The 15,452-nt window shown below is 45.9% G+C and overlaps 1 protein-coding gene across 1 annotated transcript in view; it reads left to right on the top strand.

The window, feature by feature from the left end:
• Window positions 1-15,452, top strand: part of MNAT1 (MNAT1 component of CDK activating kinase) — a 168,686-nt gene that overhangs the window by 151,449 nt on the left and 1,785 nt on the right. The gene's annotated exons all lie outside the window — the stretch shown is intronic.

Below are 15,452 nucleotides of genomic sequence, written 5' to 3'. Positions count from 1 at the left end.
TTTGGCTGTTATTGTAATAATGTATTAGTTTTACATGTTTTTAATCAGTTTTATGTATTTTTGTATTCAATGTTGTTCCCTGCCTCGATTCAGAGGGAGAGGCAAGTAAGAAATAAATTATTATTTATTATTATTATTATTATTATTATTATTATTATTATTATTAAAACATTTAATGGCTTAAAAAGCTGGCAACAGGCAGTGTTACTCCAAGATTCCTTTTTTAAATTTGTGGGGGGAATTTATGTCCCTGCCATTCAGAAGGCGGTGCGCGTAGAGTGTAATCGGATTCATGGATGCAGATCTGTTGCCTGGCGTGCTCGGGATGAAGCATGAACACAGATTGGGTCAGGATTCTGCAGGGCCATCGTTGTAGCTCAGCCTTCCACAATCTGGTGCCCCCCAGATGTGTTGGTCTGCAATTGGCCATGCTGGCTGGGAATGATGAGAATTGTGGTCCAAAACATCTGGAGCACACCCAGTTGGGGAAGGCTCTTCTAGCTAGTTTCCACGCCCGATTGTCTCTTTCCCAATGAGATTAGCATTATGGGATTCACCAAGGTAAATTCAAAACTGCACAAGGCTAGATAAATTGCTTTAGATATATGCCATTGTTGTGTGTGCTATCTGTTTTATGTCCTTATGTGAATGGTTTTTATACTTTAATATAGGTTATTTTAATGTATGTATGTATGTATGTATTATTGCATCTTTCTTCTTCGTGGTCTCTGTGCATCACTCTGATGGGCTCTGCGCCTGCGCGGAGACCTAACCGGGAAACTTCCATAGCCTAGAGTTTTGGCGGGAACCCCTCCCCCTCCTATATATATATATCATGGGGTGCCGCCCTAATCCCTCAGTTCTTCGTTGACCGCCATTGTGGTAACTCAACCTAGGAACTTCTCTGCTTCAGCAGCGCTTAGAGTATAAATATTTTATTCCATTCTTTCCATCTTCTTGTATTTCTTCCTTTTAATTTGCGTTTTGTTTACTCGGATATTCATTTTGCGATCTTACATCGCAGTGCCCTCGCGCATGGCCGTGAAGGCACCCTTCGGTAAATGTGTTCGTTGCGGGAGTAAACTCCCCCCTTCCGACGGACACTCTTTATGCGTTTTATGTCTTGGCGAAGGCCATATTGTGGACACCTGCCACCATTGTACGGCTTTCACCAGACAGACTAGAAAACATCGCGCAGATCGCCTACGCTCACTTCTCTGGGACAAGGCCTTGCGGGCCGTGGAAACACACCCCAAGAAGCCAAAAATGAAGCCCATGCCGACCTCAAGCACACCTAGGACAGACAGCATGCCGTCCACTCAGAGCCTGAGAATAATTCAAGTTTCTCCAACTAGGTCGGCTTCTGGCCCAAGTATCACGCATGAGCCATCCACTCCAAAACGAGCATTGTCTCTAAAACACCTGTCCAAAAAGTCTAAAAAGACCAAACAATTGGAGCCACAAAAGAAGAGAAAGCGAAGCGAGCAGCGAGATGCGTCTCCCTCACACTTGCCTCCACGCCTACCAGCACCAACTCCATCGCCGCGGCCTATAAGGGTTTTTTCCTTCAAGGAACCCAAGGCGGCATACATAATACTCCTCTCCATTTTATTCTCACAACAACAACCCTGTGAGGTGGGTTGGGCTGAGAGTCTGTGACTGCCCCAAAGTCACCCAGTGAGCTTCCATGGCCGAGTGGGGACTAGAACTCGGATCTCCCGACTCCCAGTCCGACACTTTAGCCACTACACCTCATTGGCTTAATGGTTTTTATTTTTTGTGAACCGCCCAGAGAGCTTTGGCTATGGGGTGGTATAGAAATGCAATAAATGGAAAGGCAAGGATAAAGTCCTTTGCAGTGCCAGGGAATCGGAAGTGGAGGTTCTAGCAGGGTAATTCATAGATCGAAAAGGGTATTTTTGATAACTTTCTTGCCTTCTGCCTGTGGGGTCGTAATGTATTGTGGGTTGCAACCCTCATTTCTCGAAGTGCTGCCTTAGATTATTTCTGAGGAAGTTCTGTTTATTGGGATGGATCTAGGATCCGCCTTCCACGAGAGGAAAGACTTTGCTCACACCATGTCTCTCCTCCCAGTTTTGGGGTTCTCCCTCTCCTGCAGCTCATCCTATTCAGCAGTCTCCTGACCCTCTCTGTGTAGCATTTTATCATGGGAAAGAGAGTGGGAGAGTCCACTTCTATATGCATAGCTGAACCAAATCTAGATATAGCTTATTATCATAACTAACATTAATTAATTAATTAATTAATTAATTAATATTCCGCCTTTCTACCAGAAAATAGCACCCAAGTCAGCTGAAAGCACACACATAAAATAGAAACACAATTAAAACAACCACAGAACAAATATATTTAAAACATAATTAAAAACACACAACAATAAAAAAGCACCCAGTCCAATGGAACAGCTTCTCTGCCAAAGGGCTGTTGAATAAAAATGTCCCTGCCTGTTGGTGAAGGGACAACAGAGAAGGAGCCAACCTAGCCTCATAGAATCATAGAATAGCAGAGTTGGAAGGGGCCCACAAGGCCATCGAGTCCAACCCCCTGCTCAATGCCTCCAAGTCGTAGTCTTGGCTTTATATTTGATTCCTCGCTCTCCTTTATTCCTCATATCGAGGCAGTAGCTAAATCCTGTCGTTTCTTCCTGTATAATATTTCCAGGATTCGACCATTTTTGCCTGTCTCTTCTGCCAAGACTCTCGTTCACGCACTGGTTATCTCTCGGTTGGACTACTGCAACCTTCTTCTCTCTGGCCTTCCTTCGTCTCACATCAGTCCGCTGGTCTCTGTCCACCACTCTGCCGCTAAGATCATCTTCTTGGCTCGCCGCTCTGACCATGTCACTCCACTTCTGAAATCTCTTCATTGGCTCCCAATTCACTCCAGAATCCAATATAAACTTCTCCTGTTGACCTTCAAAGGTTTTCACGGTGTAGCTCCTGCCTATCTCTCCTCTCTCATCTCACACTATTCCCCCGCTCGTGCCCTCCGCTCCTCTGATGCCATGCTTCTCGCCTGCCCAAGGACCTCCACTTCCCTTACTCGGCTTCGTCCTTTTTCTTCTGCTGCCCCTTACGCCTGGAACGCTCTTCCAGAACACTTGAGAACTACCATCTCAATCACAGCTTTTAAAACTCAGCTAAAAACTTTTCTTTTCCCTATAGCTTTTAAATATTGAGTTTGTTCTGACTATACTGTTAGCTTCACCCTACCCGGTGCCTGTTTACACTTCCCTGTGCCTGTTTGCATTCTCTTTCCCTGCTTATTGTTTACTGCAACTTTATTAGATTGTAAGCCTATGCGGCAGGGTCTTGCTATTTACTGTGTATAATCTGTACAGCACCATGTACATTGATGGTGCTATATAAATAAATTAATAATAATAATAATAATAATAATAATAATAATAATAATAGGGAGTTCCAAAGCCTGGGAGTGGCCACCAAGAAAACTATTCTTGCGCCCCCCCCCAACCAAGCACGCCTCTCATGGTGGTGGCACCTCTCTCTTTGATCTTAAAACTCAGACAGGCTCGTATGGGAGAAGATGATCTTGCAAGCCATATAGGGGTTAGTCTTATTGACTCAATTCAGGGGGCTCAAGCTGGCAGATTTGAGGGCACCCGCATTTGATCTTCATAGTGGCCATGTGCGGTAGGTACATTGAGTGAAGGGTGGCTGGCCCAAGGAGGCTCTGAGCTGGGGCTCTCTGCTCTTAAGTCAAACACCACCCTGGTTGTTCTCCAGCGTATCCACCATTGCCTTTGAATCCAAAACCTGCTTAAGGTGTTGTACTGGCACTTTTAGTCAATCCGCAAGAAGTGGGTCCATTCAGCCAGCCAGTTCAATAGATTCTAAGTTTAACCTCCTTGCTTTGCTGATGTGATCCACAACTTTAGGTTAGGGAGAGGCCTTTTCGGTAGTGTTTTCTCATATCTCTGGAATGACGTTCCATCAGGGGGTTGTCAGGCCATCAGAAAAGCTCTGAAGACCCATTTGTTTCTATTGGCTTTCCCTTGACTTGCAGTTTTGGGCTGGGCTGATGCCTTTAGCTGTAATTTCTATGTTTGTGGATAGGATTTTGGTTGTTTTTGTCACTGGCATTTATTGTTTTCATCTATCTTTGCTCTGCTCTTGCTGTATTGTTTGTTTTATTGCATACACATCCATGGGAAAGTTCCACCCTTAAAAGCAGCCTATTTTTTTTAAAAAAAATCTAAAATAAAAGAACCTTGTTTACTCCATTTCCCTGCCACCAAAATCTATGAGGCTGCTTCAGAAGTACGTTCAAAGTAAGCGACTTGTGGGTCGCTCACATTCTTCAGTGTCCTACTCAACAGGGGCGAAGTGTTGTTGTAATTCCGGTTTATCCTAAGGAATGGCAGCACTGGACTGATGAGAAATCCAGGCCTTCAAATTCCATCCAGTTGTGTATATGAAAAGAAGAAAAGGGGTCAGTGGGTGGGAGCCAATGGGAGAGAGCCAATGGGAATTCAGAAGTGACCGTCACGTTCAATGACATTCTCTCCTCCTCCCTCACCCCACCCCCACCCCGGCCACCCCCGTTGCTAAGTGCATGTGAAGCCTGATTTAGTCATGGCCTAAATGTAGCCGCAGCTCTGCGGTCGCCGGGTGTAATCTATCCCCGCCATGCAGCCCAAGTGCGTTTGCTGGATTCCGGCTCGGGGTCTGACTGCAGTGTCCTTGCCAGGCAGCGGTGCTGCTGAAGGATGTGAAAATGCTTACTTGCCGTTATTTCTGCAAAGGGATGATTGATTTGCTCTATCTGGAGGGTTTCGGACCTGGAAACCCGAGCGCAGCAGAAAATGCGCTGGCTGTTTTGGCGAAGCAGGGTGTTGAGAGGATAGACAGCTGGCCGATGACCTCAAGAGAATGACAAATGCGGGGGCCAGGTGCCTCGGTCGTTCCAGAATGCCTCAAGCTAAGCCAGGCCTCGCCTTGAAGCGTGATGGGCGGAAAGCGTTCAGACCGAGAGACGGCCCCTGCCAGCCCCGGTCGCACTTTCTGGAAACAGGCAGCGACTTGTGCTTCTAGGCTCGGCCTGCAGGAAAACAAATTCCCTCTTGCACTTGAGGAGGAACATTACGCTTTCTGTTGTCGCGCTGAAAGCCTAGTTGGAGCCGTCCTTGTTGTACGGCCAAGCGATGGCATGTGGAATGCGGAGGGATGAGATCACTGCAGTAATCTAAGACGCCAGTGACTGCTTTTAAAAAAAAAAAATATTAAAAAGGCATTTGTTGCCCGGCATAACCTAGGCCTTTCTCAGCAGGGTGTATTTGCACCTGTTGAAAACCCCAGGCGCTCAAAAGAAAAAAGAAAGAAAGAAAAAAAAGGAAGGAAATGAAAAGTTAGCGTAAAGTTAACACTCCCTGCGCATTAAAATCAGGGCAAATGGATTATGGAATAAAGAAGACCAAAGGAAGTTCAAATTCTGCTCTCAAGTTAGACCATGCAAATCAATAATTTTATGCAAATGACAGTAGGCTGTAACCTAAGTTGCTTGGAAGTATCTTCTGTTGGAATCTGTTTGACTGGCATTCCAGTAAAGATGTTTAGGAGAGGAGCAGCAGATTGGATCATCTTCCTTGGGCTTCATTTTGAATCCAGGATATAAATCTTTGCTTTTGCTTTAGCAAAGAGGGTTGTAGTAATAGTAGTAGTAGTAAGGCTTTATTGTTTCAACCAATGGTTACGACAAGCATAATAAAAACAATGCTAAAACAAATTGTACATTCTGCAAGATCAGAAATTTTGCTCTATACATTTGGGTTATAAGAGCGAAGTTGGCCAGTGCCAATATGACAGTCTTGTTATTGCATGTAAACAAAAAGTATGCTCTTTCCGAATCGGAGCAGCTGGACTTAGTCTCAAAAAAACCCCAATCTAAATATTTAGAACGAATTTGAGAATAGATAGGGCAGTAGAACGAATAATGAAGTAGATCCTCCACTTTGCCACTACGGCAAGGAATTTTAATAAAACGCCCTTCTAGCACTGCTGTTTTCATTTGTTGCATCTTTAATCGTGCAAGGGCTCATCTAAGATGAGGGAGGGTTGTAGAGGTGGGAATAGAAATATTGGCAAGTGAATGGGTTGTGGGAATTTACAAGGAGGGGACCATCAATAGGAGACACCTCCCCCCCAGCATAAAGTAGAGAAATTCCTCCACTCGCTGTACCATGGGATCTTTTTGATTCTAATCCATAGGAGGATATTTGTGCTAAAGCCCCATTTATTTCAACAGGTGTGAAAAACAAACTTGCCCTGATTTGGGGCCAGCGTGCATAAACCAGACAATGGTAGGTGCACTTAAATCCCATAGTAGGACTTAAGGCCTCATCTGGGAAGTTACTATATATTATATCAAATATAACGTACAGCAAATACGCAGGCGGATATTGAAGATTAATTTGCAAGTATTATTTGTTTCTTCAAAATTCAGAATGGGTTTATCTTGAGAATGCAAAGCCAAAGGTTCACTTTAAGTAAACCCCATTTGAATCCAGATAAGGGGTAGGGGGAACACTGCCCATTTTTTTACACTCTACTCTGCTGATAAATACTGGGAACTTAATGACAGAATATACTCTGTAAAGAATTGGATGCTGATCTACAAATATCTTTCCATACACAGTCCCCAAAGAAGTGCCCCCCATATAACTAAGGCTAGATCTACACCTTGGGTAAAATCTTTATGAATGTGGAATGAAATGCAGGAAATCAACACAATGGAAGCGATACATGGCATGTAGATTGTGCCCCAACAGTAATCGGTGCACTTTGATACCGCTGTAAAGCAGTAGTGTATACGGAATAACGGGCTCAAGTTACAGGAAGCCAGATTCCGGCTGGCCATCAGGAAAAACTGCCTGACTGTTAGAGCAGTATGACAATGGAACCAATGACCTAGGGAGGTGGTGGGTTCTCCCACCCTAGAGGCCTTCAAGAGGCAGCTGGACAAGCATCTGTCAGGGATGCTTTAGGATGGATTCCTGCATTGAGCAGGGGGTTGGACTCGATGGCCTTATAGGCCCCTTCCAACTCTACTATTCTATGATTCTGTCTGGCCTGTGATGAAGAAATGCACCTTTTGTCAATCTGTTCAGCTTCTGTACAGGGAATGAGGCTGTGGAGAACACATCTTGTCCAGCTCAGGTTGCTGGCTGGTGAAAGCTGGGGGTTGTATGACTTTTTCTTCTGTCTAAACATGCATAGGATTGCACCCTTAGTTGCAGTCTATTTGTTTATCTGACTATATGCTATGTATGTCCTTTAAATCATGATAACCCACCTCGGCCTCTAGGGAAGAGATCAGTTGGCAAAGTGTAGGTAGAATATGCTTATGCAATCTTTTAATCTGTTCCTTTTATTTTAAATAGCTGCCCTTACTGTCATCATCACAGACCCAGACCCATAAATGGAATACAGAGGTTAAATAAGGGAGCTGGTAAAGATTTTCTAGTGGGTGAACAACTTTCTCTCACCCTGTCAAACAACTGGTGAATGAATCTTATCTTTCCAGTGCTGCCTGTAAGACATCTGGACAGCAGATTGTGAGGAGGGAAACATCTGCACGCCAAATACTCGCAGATGTGTTGTGTACAGAAGATTGGTTCATGCGCGTAATGCACACTGCTTAAGTGAGAAGTCTGTAGGAAGGAGGTTTCTTCCATGTTCCCATGAAGAACTGCTTTGCCATCTCAGTGCTAGCTCTGGGCCGTGGAGGGAGAGAAATTAAAAGCTGTGACATAGGCATGGCTGCTGTTCATGCACTGGCCACTTACCCCCAATGTTTTTATACTGTTAGTTTTTGTGAACCGCCCAGGGAGCTTCGGGCGGTATAAAAATGCAAATAATAATAATAAATAATAATAATAACATAAGATCTGGAGAACTTCATCAGTCTTGTGTTATAACTCACCAAGTATTTCCCATCCTTAAAACAGTCTTTCATAGGGCTGTTCCCCACTTAAAGAAATAGTACTTGATTTAATTGTATATTTTAATTGGTTAAATCTGCATAAATGGGCTCAAGTTATAGGAAGCCGGATTCCGGCTGGACATCAGGAAAAACTTCATGATGGTTAGAGTGGTACGACAATGGAACCAACTCCCTAGGGAGGTTGTGGGCTCTCCCACCCTAGAGGCCTTCAAGAGGCAGCTGGACAGCCATCTGTCAGGGATGCTTTAAGGTAGATTCCTGCATTGAGCAGGGGGATGGACTCGATGGCCTTTTAGGCTCCTTCCAACTCTACTATTTTATGATTCTATATTAATAAAACAAGCATTTTGAAGGAAAAAGGCATCCTTTCTTTTCAGATGGTTCATAGGTATCTTGGCAGGTGCCATCTTAGAAGGAGGTATTCCTTCCTGTGAGATAGCTCATGAGCATTGTCTGGGTAGATAGGAACGCTGCTTTAGTCGATTAAAATGTTTTTAGTGCTCCATCATATACATGTTGAGACAGAAAAAAAAGTTCTACAACTCTGCAAGGCGTGTTCACTGGGGAAAGCTTGGTGTTGTAGAACTTTTTTTTCTGTTTAAACATGCATACGACTGTGCTTTTAATTGATAAATCCAACTCATCAATTCCTTAAAGGTTGAAGCTGTTGCCATGAGCAATGAATTAATGCACGGTGGCTGTGAGCCCAAAGTGCTTCCCATAGAAGAGGTTGCCCATTGTATCTCTGCATGATTCACCGCTTTGGCCTTCTAAACCTCCAGTGGGTACATGTAATTCAGCAGCATTTCTGATTGGGCATTACTGGAGCATTCAGTCTCCGCAGACGCAAAGACATAGCAGAATTATCTGCCCTTAGAGGAGTCTCACCTACAACAGACAGCCCTCATGCAGAAACATGGGGTTGTGCTCCCCTGGAGGGTTAGGAATTCTTACTCTTACACTTTCACAAAGGAAACCACCTTGGATGCAAGAGTGAGGGAGTGGGGAGTTGTGCTTCAGCTATCAGAAGCTTGGAGACTGCTACTGCCGGAGGTAGCTAGCGAAAGGCAGGAACACAGGAAACAGCTTTATACCAGCTCAGACTATTTGTTTACAGCATTTTTAGCCCGTTCTTTAGCCAAAAAAAAAGGCTCCCAGAAGGGCTTACAAAGATTCATAATCGGACAGTCAGGCTTACAATCAAAAAGACATGACACAAAAGGAAAGGAGATGGGGAGGGAGGAGGAAAAAACCAAAGCAAAACCCAGGCACTAGTTCTTAGCTTCAAAGTTTGTGTAGTTGTTCTTTCTGGCAGGGAAGGGTGAAACAAGATACCTGCAGTTGCTCCTTCTCTGGCTGATGTATGGGGCCAGGTTCATCTCCCTCGCCCCGATGTTTCTCCTGGGAGAGGAGGGTGCAGCCTCCCTGTGGCCCTTGGTTGCTGATTGCTTCTGAACAGTTGTGAGATTTTGGAGCAGATCCATGAATGCTATTCCTGTAGCTGCGTTTGGACAAGACGTCTTCCCTCAGGCCTCTAGGTCTTGGGAGTCTGGGACCAGTCTGGCAATCCATCTCTCTCTCCTAGCTGTCATTCCGCCTCTTTTTATCCCTCAACTCACTGGCCCTATCTAGTTGAATGGCTTGAATTGTAGCCTTCAGCTCACTCTTAACAGAACTACAGTTCCTGAGAACAGGTAGTTAAAACTGGTGTTCGTCTGTAGAATCAGTGGAGGCTGGTGGCTCTGATGTCAGCGTTGCACCTTGCATAGCTACTTTAGAGCGGATTCACTGCCCCACTGACTTCAGAGCCACCAGCCTGTGCTGTGTAGAATCGCAGAATTGGGAGGGGGCCACCGGTGGACCCTCTAGCACAACCCCCCTGCTTATGCCCAGAGAGCTCCGGCTATTGGGCAGTAGAGAAATGCAATAAATAAATAAATAAATAAAACGCAGGAAATCGAGAGCTGGAGCATGCCCAGCGCATAGCCGTCTAGCCTCTGTGTGAAGATCGCATCTCCCACCCCCAAGTAATTGACTCCGTTGTCTAACTGCTCTTACCTTTTAGGAGGTGGTCCTCCTCCTCCTCCTCCTCCTCCTCTTCAAAGGCCTGAAGTGTGGATATGCCGTCAAGGGCCAGTTTACATATTTAGAAAGACTAGGTTGGAAAGCTCCTTCCACTTCAGAAGATGGTGGGCTGAATGTTCGAAGGCTTCTCTGTGTTTAGTGGGGGTGGGGGGAGAGGGAAGGAAGACTCGGCGGAACCCTTGACATGCTAGTTTTCTACATGCAGGGATGCCTGGTGGAATTACCGATTTCCCCATGTGCTGCTTCATCCCAGAGGGATCTGCATTGGCGGGAGTCAAATGTGTTGTCTGTTGATTACTTCTGGGGATTCTGTGTAAAATTGGGTCATTGAACGCTAGGGTAACGTTGAGCAGGGACCCTAACTCTGCTTTTGCGAGCTGAAGGGCTCCCGTCTTTAAGTAGGCTGCCCCTCTTCAACCAGCAAAGGGGTATGGAATGACCCCCTTGAGGCCCTTGGAGATCATAATCCCATAGGACTTTAACTGGGGTGAAAGGTCACTAAGGAGCTTGTTTGGACAGAGTTCAAAGTGGAGGCTGCATTGCTGTTTTGACCTGATCAAAAAGTGTAGTGACTTTCTTTCTTTCTTTCTATCTTTCTTTCTTTCTTTCTTTCTCCCAGAGGTTTTATTTTTCCCTCACTAGAAACAAGATCCACAGGAGGGGGGGGGGCGTGCGTTCTGTACTGAAATGAGCAATCCCCCCCCTTTTTCCTGCTTTCGTGGTTTACTGGGGCTTTCAAGCAAACTTCTGAGCTACAGGCCTGAATATGCTGGGTTTGCTAATAAGTGTGCCCAGTTTCCTCCAGGTTGCAAAACCCAGCTGAGCTTGATGTTTAGAAACAGACCCCCCCCTCTCCCACCAGCTGTAAAAAGGTGTACATGAAAAGCCCCGGATCTCTGCCAGAAACCTCAGGAATCCAGTTCAGAGATGTGACGGTCGTAAAGGAATTAAAACAACACAGATGTGAGCTAATGTGAAAAGGGTGGCAAAGGGGGGTTTATTGTGTGGCTTTGGGGTGGCAGAACCTCAAAAAAGCAAACTATCACCACTACCACCACGCCTTTGGTGTGCCACGGTAACGAACGTGGGGTTTTAGATCCTTAGGCAAAACATAAACGCCTTCCGTTTCATGGGCTACAGTGCACTGGAATTGAGATCACAAATAATTAGGGCAGGTATGCCATTGGTGAGATCTTGACTGATGTTTTAAAAATGTATTACGTCTGCATTTAAGGAACAAAATAGTTTTCGGGTGCAATCCAATGTTGTAGGACGGGGGGGGGGAAAGTCCTACAACTCCCAGCATTCCCCATCCAGCATAAACATCCATGTTTATTTATAAGTATGATAAATAAATAAATAAATAAAAATAGACAGCTTAGAATTGGATGGGATCTTCGAGGTCATCTAGTCCAGCCCGCCTGCTCATAGCAGGAATCTTGCAACTACAGCGTCCCTGACTGATGGCTGCCCAGAATCTGCTTGCTTCTTACCTCCAGCGAAAGTGAACCCACCCACCTCTGGAGGCAGTCTGTCTCCCCGTCGAACGGCTCTTACTGATCAGAATGTTTTCTAATGATCAACCGAAATCTGCTTCCCTGCTATTTCATAGAATCATAGAATAGCAGAGTTGGAAGGGACCTACAAGGCCATCGAGTCCAACCCCCTGCTCAATGCAGGAATCCACCCTAAAGTATCCCTGACAGATGCTTGTCCAGCTGCCTCTTGAAGGCCTCTAGTGTGGGAGAGCCCACAACCTCCCTAGGTAACTGATTCCATTGTCATACTGCTCTAACAGTCTGGAAGTTTTTCCTGATGTCTAGCCGGAATCGGGCTTCCTGTAACTTGAGCCCATCAAAGTATAAAACCATCAAAGTATAAAACAAACATTATAACAAACATGATATAAAATACAATGTAAAAAAGCACAACCAGGATAAAATCTGCAGCAGTGCAGAACTACAAATTTAAAATACAAATTTAAAACAGCAAAATTAAAATTAATTTATAGACTGATAAAATACTAAGAGAATAAAAAGGTCTTCACCTGGCGTCTAAAAGAATATAGTGTAAGTGCCAGGCGAACCTCCTTAGGGAGCTCATTCCACAGCCGGGATGCCACAGCAGAGAAGGCCCTCCTCCTGGTAGCCAGCTGCCTCATTTCCTTTGGCAGGACCTCACAGAGAAGGACCCCTGAGGATGACCTTAGGGTCTGGGCAGGTAGATATGGGCATATGGGAGGAGGCATTACTTCTTGGGACCCTGGCAAAAGCCTGACCTCGTCACTCAGTAGATCCAGCCCCGGATGGCACCAATTATGGATGGCACCAATTATTACTCAGTCTGCAATGTTCCATCCATTGATCAATTAAACACATTCTTAAAATGGTGATGTCAGGGGTGGGTCCATGCTCTCTGCTGTCATTTGGCTCATGATGCGCCTAGTGGAGTATAATATGACCCCCACCCTTAAACAGTTCTGCACCCTTGCTCTAGAATTTTATGAGGTCCACATTTGGATTTTCACCTCCCAAACGCATTTACTGGTTGGTGTTGGGTTGTGCGTCATTAGAACTTGCCAAAATGGGCAGACGTCTTTATAAACACAACCGAACAAACTTGAGATTTTAACAAATCAAAAGTCGGAGAAAGAAAATCTTACAGATTCTATCAGTCCCTACTTGTCGCTGGCTTCTCAGAATTTCCCTCTAGGACAGCCTTCCTCAACCTGGGGCGCTCCAGATGAGTTGGACTGCATCTCCCAGAATGCCCCAGCCAGGCTGGCTGGGGCATTCTGGGAGTTGTAGTCCAACACATCTGGAGCGCCCCAGGTTGAGGAAGGCTGCTCTAGGAGGTCTAGAAGGAGAGGGTCCATATCACGGGCTCCTCTCAGCGGGGTTCCCGTATCTAGACATTCTTGGGACAGCTGGGAGGAAGCCAGGGGGAAGCCCAGTGACAGATCCCAGGGATAACAGGGCGGGAGACAAATGTTTTAAGAAATAAGTATTATGTGGAACAGGCCTCACCAGGCTGCAAATGAATCTCCACAAAAGAGGTAGAAGGCCAGGGGATCTGAATAGATGATGATGGGCCTACTTAATTTGAAGCAGGGACTTGGGATTTTTCAGGCCTGTCGCTGTACAGATTCAGCACTATAGGGCCATGCTGGCTGGGGATACTGGGAGTTGCAGTCCGACACCTCTGGAGGGCACCAGATTGGGGAAGGCTGCTGAAAGGTGAGCAGTGAGTTCCCTTTCTCGTGGAAAGAGAGGGGCATGTTCCTCTAGCAAGGATGGGACCCCGTTCCTTCCCCAGACACTGCAGCATAACTGACCTTGGCAGGAAACAGTGCGTTCGCCCTCCCAGTTCTGTCAACTTAGCATCTTCACAAAAATAACCAAGTTACAAATAGTGCTCACGTCTGCCTATTCTGGTTATTAGGTGCAAGAAAACGGCTTTTGGAAAACTGCAATTAATCAAGTTATCTTTCCTTTTCTAAACCCTCACCCTGGGTTGGTTGGTTTTTTTAACGCCTTTCTTTTTCCAGCATCAGTGGATCCAGTCTCTTTATGACGTCTCCTATCTTAAAAGTTAACCTGCTTTATGTGCCCTTTATGGAAACGGTGTGCCGTTGCCTATTAGAAGATGCAACTGTGTTTTGGGCTGTTTTACTGGTGGTCCCGTGTCCTCCCCAGCCAAAGGCTGCAGCTGTTTTGGGTTTCTCGGGACAGCATAGAAAAGGCTGTGGGTGGGTTGCAAGTTTACACTTGATCTGCCAAGTCGAGAAATGGAATGACTCAAGCTTCCCAGGAGCAAGTTGAACCAAGATGGGATGAATCAAAACAGAATCAAGTTTTAATCTTGGTCGTTTTTGCCGTAGAACTGTGAAAGCTGCTTCTTATTTGCGATAGTGGGGTGTGTGTGTGTGTGTGTGTGTGTGTGTGTGTGTGTGTGTGTGTAGAGCTGAGACAGTCAGCTGTCCACTTACAACAGGGTAGCACTTTGGGAGAGAGATCAGCAACTGATAGCCAGGGAGCTCAATTGATTCCCTAAGGGTGGTCCCATCAGGACCACAGGACAGCCGGTTTCCAAGATTCCTCCTCCTTTATTACTCACTTGCAGACACTATCTCCCAAACCAAGACATAGAATCATAGAATAGCAGAGTTGGAAGGGGCCTACAAGGCCATCGAGTCCAACCCCCTGCTCAATGCAGGAATCCACCCTAAAGCATCCCTGACAGATGGTTGTCCAGCTGCCTCTTGAATGACTCTAGTGTGGGAGAGCCCACAAGCTCCCTAGGGAACTGATTCCATTGTCGTACTGCTCTAACAGTCAGGAAGTTTTTCCTGACGTCCAGCTGGAATCTGGCTTCCTTTAACTTGAGCCCGTTATTCCCGTGTCCTGCACTCTGGGAGGATCGAGAAGAGATCCTGGCCCTCCTCTGTGTGACAACCTTTTAAGTCTTTGAAGAGTGCTATCATGTCTCCCCTCAATCTTCTCTTCTCCAGGCTAAACATGCCCAGTTCTTTCAGTCTCTCTTCATAGGACTTTGTTTCCAGCCCCCTGATCATCCTGGTTGCCCTCCTCTGAACACGCTCCAGCTTGTCTGCGTCCTTCTTGAATTGCGGAGCCCAGAACTGGACGCAAAACATTGTAGGCAAAGGGCACTTTAACCCTTTCCTTTCTAGCAAGAACCTGCAACACAGGCTTTGCCCGAGTTCTCCCCTAGTGCAGCTCTGCTGATGCCCAAGCAGAGCTCAGGGGACTTGAGAATGAGTAACTGAGGTGCATAATAAGGGACTGTGCTAGACCAAAGCCATGGTTTGCTGTTCACATTGACGGGAAGGAGGAGGAGGAGGAGGAGGAGCCCTTTGCCTGTGTCTCAAATCACATGGGAGCAGCTATAGGAGACAGTGGCTGCGTTCGAACAACACGATAGTCAACAGTGGGGTAATAATCAACTCAACAGTTGTTTATCTAGGGGGTACTCCCCACACAACATGATAATCAATCGTGGGGTGGATTAGGATCAGCATTGAGTTGACTATTAGTCCACGCTGAGTTGCCTCGCTCATTCCCCCCTCCCCCCCCTCAGTCCTCCCGCTAGTATCCCATCAACCATTGCTGCTGAAAATCTATCCTGCTAGCTGACCACTTTTCAGTGGTCGTTTCCCCCCCCCCCCCCCGGCCAATTATGGAATGATCTCCCCAATGAGGCTCGCCTGGCGCCAACATTGTTATCTTTTTGGCGCCAGGTCAAGACCTTTCTCTTCTCCCAGGCGTTTAACAACATATGCTAAGTTTGTTTGTTTGTTAATGGACCCCAGAACTGTCGTTGTTTAAAATGGATACTGTTCTACACTGTTGTTTTTATGCTTTTGA

Source organism: Elgaria multicarinata, chromosome 2, assembly GCF_023053635.1.
Source record: "Elgaria multicarinata webbii isolate HBS135686 ecotype San Diego chromosome 2, rElgMul1.1.pri, whole genome shotgun sequence".
Lineage (NCBI taxonomy): Eukaryota > Metazoa > Chordata > Lepidosauria > Squamata > Anguidae > Elgaria > Elgaria multicarinata.
Note: the sequence above shows the minus strand (reverse complement) of the source record. Positions and strands in the feature narration are given on the sequence as shown.